Source organism: Amblyraja radiata, chromosome 4 (genome assembly GCF_010909765.2).
Source record: "Amblyraja radiata isolate CabotCenter1 chromosome 4, sAmbRad1.1.pri, whole genome shotgun sequence".
Classification (NCBI taxonomy): Eukaryota; Metazoa; Chordata; class Chondrichthyes; order Rajiformes; family Rajidae; genus Amblyraja; species Amblyraja radiata.
In genome coordinates, this window is record NC_045959.1 from 41185714 (window position 1) to 41197508 (window position 11795).

Here is an 11795-nt window from a genome sequence, read left to right on the forward strand (position 1 = left end):
GATGACTGGCAACCTGCCGTGGATCTCAGGAATTATAATTTTCTGACAAAATTCCTGCACTTCTTAAAGGCTGAGGTCACAGGCAAGAGAGATGCAGTTGAAGTAAATGTGATACGTTGCTGCAGAATGCGTTGTAGATCATTGCTAACACTGCCACACTGTACTGATGTTGATAGTGTAGTAGGTACCGTTGCAGGCAAAGACACTGATCAAACTGTTTCTATGTTCATGGCATTGAACTGACCTATTTAATTAAGGTTCTGTATACTTTTCCAGAGACTCCCGAAATAGTCAATTGGTGGGTTCCACCCTTAACTTCTCTTGACATAATAGAAATAGGTTAGGACCACAATAAAAATGCTGCTTTGATGTTGGATTAGTTTGTTCACCTCTCTGCTAATGCCAAAAACTGCATTTTTAAATATGCCATTAATTGCATGAAACATACCAAGGTCATCACATGAAGGGTAAAGAAAAACATGCACAGAAATTGAAAGAGATTTATTGAATCTCCAGAGATACTGCATGTCCTGCTGAGTACTCCAGCATTTTAGGTCTATCTTGCATTTATTATTAGGTGTAGTATTAAGTGGTTTAAGGACCCTACAGTGTAAATAATTATTGCCAAAGGAACATCAATTCATTAGAACAGGGGACTCAGGAGAAATGGTAGAAGAAATAGCAGTGTTAAATTGGAACAAGAGCAAAAACACAGAGAGGTTTGCAGACAAAGGATATGGTTTTGATTTAATGATTTAAAGGATATTATTTTAAACTGGACTGCCAGAATAAAGATGATGACTGCAAACCATATTACTTTGGTCGTGTGCACAGGAAATTATTAGATTTTGGAGTGCCATTGAAAATCAGGAGAGTCATTGTTTCACATTTTTAACAGGAACTTAAAAACAGGGAGCATTCTACGTAACATGGCCCAGAAGGTAGCTCAGATCGAAAAGAGGCAGAATTGGTATTATAACGAAAAAGAATATGAATGTTATAATGCAAATTACCAAAAATATATCATGGATTCAAAAAATTCTGAATTCATTTCCTTGATAAAATATATAATTACCATTAAGCATAATGCTGGTTATGTTAGGCTTATCTACATTTTCAGTTTAGTTTAGAGAACATGGAAACATGTCGACCATCGTTTCACATTAGTTCTATGTTTTCCCACTTTCTCATCCACTCCATACACACGAGGAGTGATTTACAGAGGCCAATTAACCTATAAACCAACACGTCATTGCGATGTGGGATGAAACCGTAGCAGTCACAGGGAGAACGTGCAAACTCTGCACAAACAGCACCCGAGGTCAGGATCAAACCTGGGTCTCTGGCAGTGAAGCAGCAGCTCTACCAGTTATGCCACTGTAGAAGCAGAAATAAAGAATGTGCAATTTTATTTAAGTCAAGGATTTTTCCCCATCAGCATCACGTTTAGCATTTTCTGATTGAACAAGTATTTTGCAGCAACATTTATTTATTTATTTAGTATGTATAAATAATAATTCCACAAAATATGTGAGGTAAGGACGGCAACTAAACTGCAAAGGTCTTATTTCAGAATATTACATATTACAGAATATTAAGCCTTATTATTAAGAATTTAATCACTTGTAGTGCGTGGGTCTCAAAAGGAAGCACGAAGTCCATTGTTTTGAGCGGCACCTTTTATTATGTTCCTCCCGGTTGCAGGGAAGACCAAACAAGAGAAAGATGGCACCCAAACCCCTGCCTTTAAACCCTCTGGCTAAGGGCCGCCTCCGGACTGAACCACTCCCATGCCGAGGGGTTAGACAGTATGATGGCATGACCCTTGGGAGCCGCCACAGGAACCCCCCCCCAGAACAAGAGGCACGAAACGCACCGGCGAGCGCACGACCCGGCCGGCCCGCGAGCGGAAGTCAGCCGATCGTGGGGCTTGCGGAGGCATAGGTGGAGGGACAGGTCGAGGGGCTGGCGGGAGGACAGGTGGAGTGACAGGCGGAGGGAGCCGTGAAGGGGGGCGTCCTCGAGGCCGAGGTTGGGCAACCAGCTGGTCAATGTCCAGGTGTGCCGGCTTCAAACGGTCAATCGACACTGCCTCCGGCCGGCCCCCCATGTCCAGGACAAAAGTCGACTGCCCGTGTTCTAGCACCCGGAACGGGCCCTCGTACGGCCTCTGGAGTGGCGTCCGGTGGGCATCACGGCGCAGGAAGATGTATGGGCAGTCCCTGAGGGCTGATGGCACATGTGGGCGAAATGTCCCATGGCGGGACGTCGGGACGGGTGCGAGCCTGCCAACTCGCTCGCGAAGGCGCTTTAGGATGGATGAGGGCGTTCCCTGCTGCCCCGGCACTGACGGCACGAACTCCCCGGGCACCGTGAGTGGCGACCCGTACACGAGCTCCGCCGATGATGAGGCCAAGTCCTCTTTGGGAGTAGTCCGGATGCCCAGCATGACCCACGGCAACTCGTCCATCCAGTCCGGGCCGGAGAGTCGTGCCTTCAGTGCTGCCTTTAGCTGCCGGTGGAACCTATCCACCAGACAGTTAGCTTGCGGGTGGTAAGCCGTGGTGTGGTGTAGCCGCACCCCCAGCAAGCGAGCCATGGCTGACCACAGCTCGGAGGTGAACTGTGGCCCCCGGTCTGAGGATATGTGCGCCGGCACCCCGAAGCGAGCAATCCAGTGCGCGGACAACGCACGAGCACACGTAGCCGTTGAAGTATCGGCCAGCGGAATGGCCTCCGGCCACCACGTGAAGCGGTCCACCATTGTAAGAAGGTGGGTGATGCCCCGGGACGGAGGGAGAGGCCCTACAATGTCTATGTGGAGATGGTCGAATCGCCGGTGAGGTAGACCAAACTCCTGGAGAGGCGCACGGACATGGCGCTGGATTTTTGCCGTCTGGCACGGAATGCAGGTGCGAGCCCAATTGCCAACCTGCTTGCGCAGACCATGCCACATGAAACGGGCGGCCACTAGTGCCGTTGTCGCCCGGATTGATGGGTGAATAGTCCGTGGATCACCTCGAACACCCTCCGGCGCCAGGTGGCAGGGACGATGGGGCGCGGCTGACTGGATGACACATCGCACAGGATTGTCACTCCCTCTGGACCGAGAGGGACATCCTCAAGGCGGAGGCCGGAGATGGCAGTCCGGTAAGCGGGCACCTCATTGTCCGTGAGCTGTGCCTCTGCCAGAGCAGAATATTCAATTCCGGCCACCACCTCGAACACGGCATTGATAGCGGGGCGGGACAATGCGTCGGCCACCCGGTTCTCTTTCCCCTCGATGTAGCGGATAGATGTTGTATACTCCGATATGTAGGCCAATTGCCGCTGCTGTCATGCGGACCAGGGGTCGGAAACCTTCGCCAGGGCGAAAGTGAGCGGCTTGTGGCCCGTGTAGGTGGTGAACGGGCGGCCCTCCAGGAAGTAGCGAAAATGGCGCACTGCCAGGTACAGAGCGAGGAGCTCGCGATCGAACGCGCTGTATTTTGACTGCGCACGGTTGAGGTGCCGGCTGAAGAAGGCCAGGGGCCGCCAACCTCCGCCCGTCCGTTGCTCCAGCACAGCACCAACCGCCGACTCCGAGGCGTCCACCGTGAGAGCAGTCGGGGCATCTTCCCGCGGGTGCACCAGCAGTACGGCCCGAGCAAGGGCCTCCTTCGCGCCGTCAAAAGCTGCCCCTGCCTCGTGGGTCCATTCAACGTTCTTGTTCTGCCCACCCGCCAGAAGTTGATACAGAGGCCGCATGATGTTGGCCACGGATGGCTCGAAACGATGGTAAAAAGCCACCATGCCGACAAACTCCTGCAGGCCACGCACCGTGCGTGGGCGGGGAAACCGACGGATGGCGTTGACCATGTCAGGCAGGGGAACTGCGCCTTGCGCAGTCATGCGGTGGCCGAGGAAGTCAATCTCGGTTACACCAAAACGGCACTTGTCGAGGTTGATGGCCAAACCATGCTCGCTGAGCCGCTGACAGAGCTGCCGAAGGTGGGCGCAGTGCTCCTGCTGCGAGCGGCTGGCCACCAGGATGTCGTCCAGGTACACAAACACAAAATCGAAGTCACGACAAACCCCGTCCATTAGGCGTTGAAAGGCCTGCGCAGCGTTCTTGAGGCCGAATGGCATCCGCATGAACTCGTAAAGTCCCAATGGCATGATGATCGCCATCTTGGGTACGTCATCCGGATGAACCGGGATCTGGTTATAACCCCGTACCAGATCCACTTTTGAAAATATTGTGGCCCCAGCCAAATGGGCGGTGAAGTCCTGGATGTGGGGTACGGGGTATCGATCCGCTGTTGTTGCGGCGTTCAGCCGTCGGTAATCCCCGCAAGGTCGCCAGCCCCCGCTCGACTTAGGGACCATGTGGAGTGGGGAGGCCCAAGGGCTGCTCGAAGGGCGGACGATCCCCAAGGTCTCCATTGTGCGGAATTCCTGCCGTGCCAGACGCAGTTTATCCGGCGGCTGTCGGCGTGCTCGTGCATGGAGTGGTGGGACGACAGATGGCACAATGGGCTAAGTGTTCGGCTGGCAACCGGAAGGTAGCTGGTTCGAATCCCGCTTGGAGTGCATACTGTCGTTGTGTCCTTGGGCAAGACACTTCACCTACCTTTGCCTGTGTGTGTCCTTGGGCAAGACACTTCACCCACCTTTGCCTGTGTGTGTGGATGTAATTATGTGAAGCACTTTGGGGTCAATGCAAGTTGACTAAAAATGTGCTATATAAATAAAATAAAAAAAATAAAAAATTTAATAGTCTGGATAAAATGCGTCGGGGATCACCAATGTAGTGCGTGGGTCTCAAAAGGAAGCACGAAGTCCAGTGTTTTGAGAGGCACCTTTTATTATGTTCCTCCCGGTTGTAGGGAAGACCAAACAAGAGAAAGATAGCACCCAAACCCCTGCCTTTAAACCCTCTGGCTAAGGGCCGCCTCCGGACTGAACCACTCCCGTGCCGAGGGGTTCGACAGTATGATGGCACGACCCTTGGGAGCCGCCACACACTATGCATTTATTTAAAACTTGCTTGTTATAGTATATCAATGATTAAAAAAAACCAGAAAATAGCTGAAAGGTACACAAAAATGCTGGAGAAACTAGCGGGTGCAGCAGCTGACATTGATTGTGATATTGCACAGGCCTGATGATTTTAACATTGGGTCTACAAATGCATAAATTCTGGTGAAATCATTCAGCAGCCTTATTCACATTCAGTACCTGAACTCCCACTGTCTGGCCCGTGAATTATTTGTCTGCTCTTTTTTTTCTGTCATGCTATTTGTCCTCTTGAAATGTTAACGTGACATGCATTCTGAATTCCATGCTCTTCACAATCAAAGTATAATTTTGTAGCAGGTTAACTACATAATCATAATCGTAATCGTAATTTATTAGCCATGTTTTGCAACATACGAAGAATTTGGTTTGCCATAAAATCTTACCAAAAAAGCAACAAGCCACACAACTACATAAAGATTTGACATAAACATCCACCACACCGGCCCCTCCACATTCCCCACTGTGATGGAAGGCAATAAAGTCTTATCTTCTTTCCTCCTTTCTTCCCGCGGTCGGGGGAGTCGAACCATCCACAGCTGGCGATCGAGCTCTCACGTCTTAAGCCCCTGTCCCACTTTGGGGACCTACACAGCAACCTCTGGTGACCTGCAGCTTGGAGTTCCCGAAATTGGTCCCTAACCGGGGACCGCGAGCTTCTCGATGTTAAAGCCCACAGCTCCCGCAGGTTGGAGCACCAAAGCTCGACTCTTGGTAAAGGGATCGCCAGCTCCAAGACGATAAAGTCTGCAGGCTCCCGCGGTCGGAGCTCTAGACGTCCCAAACAAGAGGTCGCCAGCTCCACAATGTTGGGCTGCAGTACCGACGGAGATACGACACGGAAAAAGTTTGACGAGGATATAAACGATATTAGTTAATATATAAATAGACTGAAAGGAAACGGTACTTTTTTTTGGGGGCAATACCAAACTCTCTGTTACAGATAGAATTGATATCACTTAATAGTCTAAGCTGAAAATATACAGGGATACAACAGACATACAGTACATGTGAGGAAATAAAGTACATGTGAGGAAATAACGCACATTCAAGTGAGTGAGATATTTTGGAACACTCAGAAGTTCAGTGCTTTAGTAAATAGCTGCATACTCTGTAATTATTCCATCATCAGCTGGTATCAGATCTAAGTTTGGTTTTGTTTGTTTTGCTAAAGGCAAACACAACACTGTGACTTCTATCCTAAAATTAGAAAATAATTTCAATAGAAAATAGCAATTAGGATATTATCTTAATTACTAGTTGTCTGTCCAATAAAAAGGAGGGTCAGAGCAAGATTGCTGAGGATTAGGTTGAACCATGCAGCAGATATTTTCCAAGCACTTTGACAGCTTTCCAAAACCTAAAGGGCCTGGCCTACTTAGGCCATTTTTTCGGTGACTACAGGCGACTAGGCTGTCATCACATGGTGGCTGGGTGACGCCTGTATGGTCAGGAGTAGTCTCCTCAAGTCGCCTAAAGAGTTGTAATGTTTTTCTGGTTGCTGCTGGATTTTGAAATGTTCCAACCTTTTTGGCGATTGTGGGCTTAACATAGCTTGTCTTCTCCTGTCGTAGGTGCTGTCGTAGGTTGTCGCCAAGATGACGCAGGTTGTCACGTAGGTGCTGTCGTAAGTTGTCACCAGGATGACGCAGGGTGTCGCCAGGTGACGTTGGTTGTTGCCGGTGCTGACTTCGGTGAATTCCATTGGTAACTACCTACGTCAACCTACGTTAACCGGTGACAGGTACCAGTGACTGAATTGTCTTCAGTTGTCTTCAGTTGTGGCCGACAGGGTCGTTGCTTGTCGTAGCTTGTCGTGGGTGGACGTAGTTTGACTTTGGTTGTCGTAGGTTGTCACCTGTGTGGTCGTATGTGTGATCGTAGGTGGACGTCCTAATGGGTCGCTGGTTGTCGGTAGCTTGCCGTAGCTTGACGTCGTCTAGGTGGTAGGTTGTAGCTTGTCATAGACATTGTCGTGGGGGGGGGGGGTCCAGTCGCCGCTTTTTCGGCGACCCGCTACGACTGTGTCAGTCGCCCAAAAAAATCGCCTGGGACAGGCTCTTAAATGTTTGGACAGGAAGTCTGCTCCTTTTTCTAACTGGGGGCACACTCTAGACTGGTTTCTCTTTACTGGCTAAGGACCTTCACAAAACATTACCCATTACTTCCTATGCATTTGAGAAAAAAGGGCCAAATATCTAAAAGTGGAGGATGTTTGCCTCAGGCACAACAAACCTCATACTTCAACATCGCTATTCTTGACCTCCCTCGCTTCAACCTGAAAGTGTCATCTAACACATTGTTTAGTCCAGCTCTGCCGTTCTCCCCTGTCCTTTATCTCCAGGTCCTATGATCTTCCCTGATTTACAGGTCACAGACTTGCCACACACATACTCCATCTTCCTCTGTCCAATCCCAACTTCCTGGCACTTCATGCCTACTCTGCATCCTAGCTCACATTAAGCCCTCCCTACCCTCAAGTCTCTTCCTTCCCAAATCCCTGAGGGTATGCTCCTCCTTCTCCACTATCAATATTTGGGACTGTTCCGATTTGTTAAAGAAAATAATTAAATGCTGGCAAAATATTTTGATGACTTCACTCAGTTTCCAAGTTCACACTGTCAGGCACACTATAAGAGAGAGGGGGGGGGGTGAGGGAGGGAGAGAGATGGAGAGAGAGAGAGGGAGAGAGAGAGGGGGAGAGGGAGAGGGAGAGGGAGAGGGAGAGGGAGAGGGAAAGGGAGAGACAGAGAGAGAGGCATATAGCGAGAGATAGGAAGCAGAAAGAGAGAGATACAGTGATAGAGAGAATAAAGAGAGGGGTGGAGAGATCGGGAGATCGAGAAGAGGCCAAGAGGGAGAGGCTGAGAGGGCCAAGGAAGAGGCCAAAGGAGACAGGGAGGGGGAGACAGAGAGGGAGAATGGGGGGAAAGAGAGGTAGAAAAAGATAGATAGATATGCCATTTATTGTCACTATACATGTACAATGAGATTAAAAGCATCTCGTACTCAGTGCATACATATAATTTAGTACAAAAAACAGAAACAGAAAACAAAACAAGGGGGGGGGATAGGTGCACAATTCTGCGACGCTATATACATATCTATAAAGGCAAAATGGTGAAGGATGAATAGGTAGTATTCTTAGGCAGATTTTTAAAGTTATATTAAAATATTTAAAATTATTTTAAAAATATTTTAAAATTACAATTACAATACACATTACAGTTCCAAATTTCAGTACGTGGATAGAATAGATGGAAGTCTGGGTGTTGGGCTGTGAAGTCAGTGCATGTGTGAGTTAAGAGTAGTTATGACTTTCGGAAAACAACTGTTCCTAAGTCTATTTGTCCTAGTTTTGATGCACCTATAGCGCCTTCCAGAGGGCAGCAGGTCGAACAGTCCAAACGCAGGATGGGAGCTGTCCTTGATGATATTCTTTGCCCTGCTAAGGCAGCGGGAGGTGTAAATATCCATCAGGGAGGGGAGAGGGCAACCAATGATCTTCTGTGCTGTCAATAGACAGAGAAGAATGTTGCATGGTATCTAATACCCCAGAGACGGTACAGATTTAATGAAAATAGAAGAAAATGAAAAGGGAGAATTAGCATTTGCATGCTGAATTCCTTGGCATTAGAATTTCCCAAAGACACTTATTATTTTACAGTGCGCGTCCCATCTCTCTGGAGGCAAACCTGGCAGCCAATCAAAACACATTAAAGGTCATCACCACTTTTTTTCTGATTTCCTCTTTAATCCTAGCATTACACTAGCATTATGTTGTTGTCGGTGGGGGCACTGCAAACTTTATTTATTTTTTAGTGTGTTTAATTGTATGTTTTTAATGTTTCTCTGTGTGTTTTGTGTGGAGGGTGGTGTGGGGGGGTAAAGGGGAAACCGCTTCGGTCGCCTCCTCCACGGAGAGGCGACCTTTTCCATGTCGCCTCCCCTGTGGCCTAACATCGAGGATCAGTGCGGCCTTTCCCGGAGACGCGCCCGGGGCTTCAGCAGCGGGCGCAGCGTGGATTCTCGGTGTGGAGCGGGCCTGGGATCCCTCATTGGGGACCCGGGAGAAGAAGAAGCTCCCACCGCCGGCCCGAGGCCTACTTCTACCGCGGGCACGGCGGGGACTTACCATCAGGAGCGGGGTTCCCTCACCGGGGACCCCTGGAGGGGAGCTTCAACCGCCGGCCCTGCGGTCTGCGGTGCTTCTGGCTGCGGCGCGGCGGGAACTTTAAATCTTCGAGTGCCGGCCTGCGGCCTACACCAACCTGAAGTCGCGGTCTCCGGTGGGGGAGGCACCGTTTCAGGACTTACCTTGACTTTCACCCATCTGGACGCCCGCAGCGGCGACTGCGGAGGGTTGAGGTCCCGACAACGGAGGAAAATGGAGGAGGACTGGCCAAAGTTTGTGCCTTCCACCACAGTGATGAATGCTGTGGTGGATGTTTGTGTTAAATTTTTATTGTGTTTTTGTGTGTTCTTTTTCACTGTACCGCTGCTGGCAAATTCATTTCACTTGCACTTTATGTGCAAGTGACGGTTAAAACTGATTGTATTGATTGTATTGTATTGTATGTTATATGCAGAATCATGTACCAGCTGCAGATGGGAGCCTATTACGGTGCCTTATTCACTTGAAATGACAACCATTTAGTTTCTGAATATTTCGGATATCTTGTATGAATTTCGTTAAATTAAGAGTCAGGGATAATGTAATTGTATTATTGAAATAATGTCATGGATGTAAAAAAAAATCAATTCATTTATAGTACAATCACTTTTATTTGCTTTTGTAATTAGGACGAACATGCTTTAATTTCTTAGTTCATATAAATAATCAAATATGATCAGTTACATTGCAGAATGTTACATTTATTTCACTGGAGAGATTAAACCTTGAAGCATTTCTAAGGCTCAAGCACCAAATGCAGAATGTGCATTATTCATTATGAAAAGGTTAAAATTAATTTTATTTTTGACAGCTGCATTTAAAACGTTAATAGCAAAATCATTACTAATGCTTCTTGCAAAGAATGGGTCTAACTCATTCTGAAATGCTAGGAAAATAGATACCAAACTAAAGAGAACAGGAAAGATGATTGAATGCTGGGCAAAAGAGAGGTTTAACATGGGTTGTATTGAGGTGGATTTAATGGAGGGAATTCCAAAGCATGAAATCAATGGATCTGAACTAATCTAAATGTAGTGAAAAAACTGGAAAGATGAAGGGGGGGTGGGGGTAATAAAGATGATCCTTAAAGCATGAAGGATGATGTTATCTCCGTACTCGCTAGAATTTAGAAGATTGAGGGGGGATCTTATAGAAACTTACAAAATTCTTAAGGGGTTGGACAGGCTAGATGCAGGAAGATTGTTCCCAATGTTGGGGAAGTCCAGAACAAGGGGTCACAGTTTAAGGATAAGGGGGAAATCTTTTAGGACCGAGATGAGGAAAACTTTTTTCACACAGAGAGTGGTGAATCTCTGGAATTCTCTTCCGCAGAAGGTAGTTGAGGCCAGTTCATTGGCTATATTTAAGAGGGAGTTAGATGTGGCCCTTGTGGCTAAAGGGATCAGGGGGTATGGAGAGAAGGCAGGTACAGGATACTGAGTTGGATGATCAGCCATGATCATATTGAATGGCGGTGCAGGCTCGAAGGGCCGAATGGCCTACTCCTGCACCTATTTTCTATGTTTCTATGTTTCTATATCCATGAATAGGTTCATACTGAAAATCTATTGTACAGCAAAGTTATGTAGTGTGCCTGCATTTGCACAATGTAAACATAAGTTCAGTCTGCACAGTTTGGAGTCTCAGTGGGTTAAGGACTCTATCTTCTACACTAACCTCGAACATTTTTTTGCACATATACCACATGGATTAATGTTTCCATGAAGACATTGCAACAGAGAGGGCTATGAACATGTAATTATGCTCTCTGCAGCTTATCCCCTTAGTCTCGTTCAGTAAAACACTGAGACAGGCACTGGGTCAACTGATTCTATATTCTCACTAACACAAACAAACTTTCTATACGATACCTAACCAACACCACAGGTCCGATCCTTGTCTCTACACGTCCAAGCCCTTCAGCCTCGTGCGAATAGACACCTCCAGACAGTCACACAGTCCCAAGTGCACTTCCAGAAGATCGACTCCGATCCATGTGGTGTCCCCTCTTTTATACTGCATCGGACCCGTGGTGCAAAACATTTTTGGGGGGGGGGGGGGGCAACCCCTACAAGCCAATCACAAATAAATATCATATAATGCATTTATTGATAGTTTATTAACCCAATCACAAAGTACCCCATTAGATTGTTTCCACAGAAGGTTCTAGATGGAAGACAGTTCACCAAAGTAAAGAAACATTTCCCCAGGTAGTATAAACAATTTGAACAAGGCTCCATACTTTGACCAATCACAAGATAACAGCACAAAGACTCTGCAACATAATTAACAATACTTTACAATATCCCATCCTATAACCAATCCTGATCATGCATTTGCAATCCTGCTCAGCTCTTTCTGCAAAACCCACATACATACTAACAATAAAGAGGACATCTGCACCTTGTACTCACTTCCACCCATGGTCCAGACACCCTGGAGCCATGAGACTCCTGGCTTTGCAGCTTTTCACAGAAAGAGAACAAGCAGGCTTTGCAAATGCAGAGATTCTCCATTTTGTGACATATTTATTTGGCTAATATTATCAAATACAAGACTGGAA